This window comes from Bubalus bubalis, chromosome 9 (assembly GCF_019923935.1).
Source record: "Bubalus bubalis isolate 160015118507 breed Murrah chromosome 9, NDDB_SH_1, whole genome shotgun sequence".
In the NCBI taxonomy this organism is placed as follows: Eukaryota; Metazoa; Chordata; class Mammalia; order Artiodactyla; family Bovidae; genus Bubalus; species Bubalus bubalis.
The window spans coordinates 101297879-101303320 of record NC_059165.1 but is presented as its reverse complement, the minus strand read 5'-3'; the positions used below and the strand labels follow the sequence as shown (position 1 = coordinate 101303320).

At 38.0% G+C, this 5442-nt stretch overlaps 1 pseudogene; it reads left to right on the top strand.

The window, feature by feature from the left end:
* The first annotated feature begins 29 nt into the window (after positions 1 to 29).
* Positions 30 to 2685, top strand: LOC102410030 (annotated as a pseudogene).
* Positions 2686 to 5442: the final 2757 nt, after the last annotated feature.

Below are 5442 nucleotides of genomic sequence, written 5' to 3'. Positions count from 1 at the left end.
TCCTTTTTCCTGGTAGTCACCTCCACCCCATGGAACCAAGTAACAATACGCAGATTTCAGGATTTCTTCTTTTGGAACTTTCAAGGGAACCAGAACTACAGCCCCTCATATTTGGACTTTTTTTCACCATGTACCTGATCACTGTGTTTGGAAACCTGCTTATAATCCTGGCCGTCAGCCCATACTCCCACCTCCACACCCCCATGTACTTCTTCCTCTCCAACCTGTCTTTTGTAGACATCTGCTTCACCTCCACCACCATCCCAAAGATACTGTGGAACATCCAGACATAGAGCAAAGTTATCAGCTATGAAGCCTGCATCACCCAGATGTATTTTTACATTCTCTTTGCAGAATTAGACATTCTCCTGACAGTAATGGCCTATGACTGGTATGTGGCCATTTGCCATCCTTTGCAGTACACAGTCATCATGAGCCCCCGCCTCTGTGTATTGGGTTCTGATATCCTGGGTGCTGATTGCCTTGCAATCCTTGCTACATAGCTTAATAATGCTGTGATTGTCCTTCTTTCCAGAAATGCAAACCCCCCCTCCTTTTTCTGTGAACTCAATCAAGTGGTACAACTTGATAGTTCTGACAACTTTCTTAATAATATAGTGAAGTATTTAGCAGCTGTCCTGATGGGTGTTGGTCCTTTTGCTGGTATCCTTTTTTATTTTTTTAATTTTATTTATTTATTTTTTAAATTTTATTTTATTTTTAAACTTTACATAATTGTATTAGTTTACTCTTACTCTAAAATAGTTTCTTGCACATGTAAGATCTCATCAGCTCAAGGGAAATATAAAGCATTTTCTACCTGTGTGTCCCACCTTTTGGTTGTCTCCCTATTATATTTTACAGCCTTAGGATTTTTTTTTTCCTTTTTTAAATTCATTTATTTATTTAAATTTAAATTTATTTATTTTAATTGGAGGTTAATTACTTTACAATATTGTATTGGTTCTGCCAAATATCAACATGAATCCATCACGGGCGTACACATGTTCCCCATCCTGAACCCCCCTCCAATCTCCCTCCCTGTACCATCCCTCCATGTCATCCCAGTGCACCAGCCCCAAGGATCCCATATCGAACCTGGACTGGTGATTCTTTTCTTATATGATATCATACATGTTTCCATGCCATTCCCCCAAATCAGCCCACTCTCGCCTTCTCCCACAGAGTCCAAAAGACTGTTCTATATATCTGTGACTCTTTTGCTGTCTCGCTTACAGGGTTATCGTTAACATCTTTCTAAATTCCATATATATGTGTTAGTATACTATATTGGTGTTTTTCTTTCTGGCTTACTTCACTCTGTATAATAGGCTCCAGTTTCATCCACCTCATTAGAACTGATTCAAATGTATTCTTTTTAATGGCTGAGTAATATTCCATTGTGTATATGTATCACTGCTTTCTTATCCATTCATCTGCTGATGGACATCTAGGTTGCGTCCATGTCCTGGCTATTATAAACAGTGCTTTGATGAACATTGGGGTACATGTATCTCTTTCAATTCTGGTTTCCTCGGTGTGTATGCCCAGCAGTGGGATTGCTGGGTCATGAGGCAGTTCTATTTCCAGTTTTTTAAGGAATCTCCACACTGTTCTCCATAGTGGCTGTACTAGTTTGCATTCCCACCAACAGAGTAAGAGGGTTCCCTTTTCTCCACACCTTCTCCAGCAATTGACTGCTTGTAGACTTTTGGATAGCAGCCTTTCTGACTGGTGTTAAATGGTACCTCATTGTGGTTTTGATTTGTATTTCTCTGATAATGAGTGATGTTGAGCATCTTTTCATGTGTTTGTCAGCCATCTGTATGTCTTCTTTGGAAAAATGTCTATTTAGTTCTTTTGCCCATATTTTGATTGGGTCTTTTGTTTTTCTGGAATTGAGCTTCAGGAGTTGCTTGTATATTTTTGAGATTAGTTGTTTGTCAGTTGCTTCATTTGCTATTATTTTCTCCCATTCTGAGGGCTGTCTTTTCACCTTGCTAATAGTTTCCTTTGTTGTGCAGAAGCTTTTAAGTTGAATTAGGTCCCATTTGTTTATTTTTGCTTTTATTTCCAATATTCTGGGAAGTGGGTCATAGAGGATCCTGCTGTGATGTATGTCAGAGAGTGTTTTGCCTATGTTCTCCTCTAGGAGTTTTATAGTTTCTGGTCTTACATTTAGATCTTTAATCCATTTTGAGTTTATTTTTGTGTATGGTGTTAGAAAGTGTTCTAGTTTTATTCTTTTACAAGTGGTTGACCAGTTTTCCCTGCACCACTTGTTAGAGATTGTCTTTTCTCCATTATATATTCTTGCCTCCTTTGTCAAAGATTAGGTGTCCAGAGGTGCGTGGATTTTTCTCTGGGCTTTTTATTTTCTGCCTGACTTCAGGCTCTACTACAAAGCCACAGTCATCAAGACAGTATGGTACTGGCACAAAGACAGAAATATAAATCAATGGAACAAAATAGAAAGCCTTAGGAATTTACCTTAGCTCTAGTGCTACCCACAGCTCACATTCAAGTACAATCGCCTAGGTGATGTACACTGTGGTCACACCCTTGCTGAACCCTTTCATCTACAGTCTGAGAAATAAATACATAAAAAGGGCTCTGAAAAGATTATTTGTGGTGGAAATGTTTATAAAAGGGCCATTTGCCCTTGGGCTGAAGAACTGCCCATGATAGCAAGGCTCATAGCCTTATAGCCAGATATGTGATTCTTTGATAAGATTGTGATAATAACAATTGCTTCCTCAATTTATAGCCTAATATTTCCCTTTCTATGATTTCAACTTCCCTATACAATTTTTAAAACATCATTGATTAACTTTGCTGTTCTCTAAGTTTTTTCTCATTATTTTTCTACTCTCTCAAATTGATTCAAAACCAGGTATGAAACATATGTAAATTCCCACTTATCTCATCAGGCTTCACACGTTTCTTAAGAATAAATTCTTCTGAAATGATATACTTTGTATTGAGTAATTGTTCTTTCTTTTTGCTAAAAGAATAATCATGAATTTTGTTACTTCTATGGAAAAACACTAGGTAAGCAAACCAATTACATAATTTCATTGGAGAGTAAAACATGAAACTACAGTTTATCACATTTTAGTTCTTCATACCTTGGAGTGTCACTACCATAATTGCTCTTTCAGAAAATGTGGATGTTAACAGATAGTGTATTTCATAAACAGCCATCTGATTTTACTCCCTCACAGTGTATTATTCTCTATTTAGCCTAGTGTCTACATTCTCTATAGGAGTTACTGGTAAAGCTGAGCATCAAATTCATGTCTCTAATTGACATCTACCTGAAACAGAAATTTCAGTAAAGACTTTGACATAAGACCTAGAGTCAGAGAAGACCTTAAGTATGATGAAGCAAAAATTTGTGTCAGACTATATATTTGCAAGCAATTTTTTCATGGTGTCCATTTACTTATTGATGTACGTGATTTAGTATCTCTCTGTAAAGAGGTTTATCATTGGGGTGAAGGATTTTTTGGCATAATTGTATCTTTCTACTTGAAGACTTCCATTGTTGCCTACAAATAAATGACTCCTTCCACTGCTCTAGATGAAATATTCCCCCCTTCCATTTCTGCTATAACCAATGAAAGAGTAGTGAATGAACAACATAAATATCATATTTAAATGATATACATGGTGTGTGTATATATATATATATATATATATATATATATATATCTCCAAATTATGGCTCACTAGATCTTAAATTCCCATCTAGGCCTGTCATAAATGGGCTTCCCTGATTAGCTCATTTGGTAAAGAATCCACCTGCAATGCAGGAGACCTTTGTTTGATTCCTGGGTTAGGAAGATCCACTGGAGAAGGGATAAGCTACCCACTCCAGTGTTCTTGGGCTTTCCTGGTGGTTCAGCTGGTAAATAATCTGCCTGCAATGCGGGAGACCTGGGTTCAATCCCTGGCTTGGGAAGATCTCCAGAAGAAGAGAAAGGCTACTCACTCCAGCATTCTGGCCTGGAGAATTCCATGGACTGTATAGTCCATGGGGGTCACAAAGATCCAGATATGCCTGAGCGACTTTTGCTTTTTCACTTTCCTGTGATAAACGTACAAATTTCTCACAAATAGGTTTAGCTTTTCTTGTTTACCTACAAGGAAATCTAAATGGAATCCCATTTGAATAAAATTGTTACGATAAACTTGAATAATAGAGAAATCATGAATGCTATTATGTAGAAAATAGCAACACAACAATTGCCTGGAAAAAAGCAACATATTATTATATGTTATATATTGTTATATTATTATTATAATTCCCCTCAGTTCTGTTCACTTGGATTATTGTATCAGTTAGCTGTTGCTATATACTAAGTCATTCTAAAAGCAATGATTTAGTATAATCTATTTTTTACCTAATGAGTTTCTATGATGGGGAGTTGATCTGAGTTATGATTGTTTCCTCATGGGTCTACTGTCAACTGTCAGACTCTGTTTTGTGTTTTAAAGGCTCCTCCACAATGGTGTGTGCAGTTGTAGTGGTCTTCTGTCTTGAACAACTTTATGTCAATTTCTTCCTTTTACATGAATAGGTTAAGTAAGTAAGTGTTAGTCCTTCAGTCGTGTCTGACTCTTTGCAACCCCATGGACTGCAGCCCACCAGGCTCCTCTGTTCATGAGATTTCCCAAGCAAGTGGGCCACCATTTCCTTCTGCAGGGGATCTTCCCAACCCAGGGGTTGAACCTGGGTCTCCTGCACTGCAGGCAGATTCTTTACTGACTGAGCTACAAGGGGAGCCCCCATGTAAGTAGGTTAGTCTTTAGTTTATCATGTACAGTGACTGGATGTGTTGGACCATAAAGAAGGCTGAGCACCAAAGAATTGATGCTATCCAACTGTGGTGCTGGAGAAAACTCTTGAGAGTCCCTTGGTCTGAAAGGAGATCAAACCAGTTAGTCCTACAGGAAATCAACCCCGAATATTCACTGGAAGAACTGATGCTGAGGCTGAAGTGCAAATACTTTGGCCACCTGATGCGAAGAGTCAACTCATTGGAAAAGACCCTGATGCTGGGAAAGATTAAAGGTAAAAGGAGAAGGAGGTGGCAGACGATGAGATGGTTGAATTTCATCACTGACTCATTGGACATGAATTTGAGCAAGATCTGGGAGATGGCAAAGAACAGGGAAGCCTGGTGTGCTGCAGTCCATGGGGTCACAAAGGGTTGAACATCACTTAGCAACTGAACAACAATCTTTATAAGTTAATAAAAAAAAAAACTGGATTTCTCAAATGTTAATTGCTATATTTAAATTTCACTGTTCCTAAATCCATATATATCACTTTGCTTTCTTCCCAGTTAGAGAAGCTCTCTCTAACCAACTTTAGTGTGATTCAACTGCCTGTGCTTGACATACTACCCATAATAATGCACAGCCATAAAATTTTAA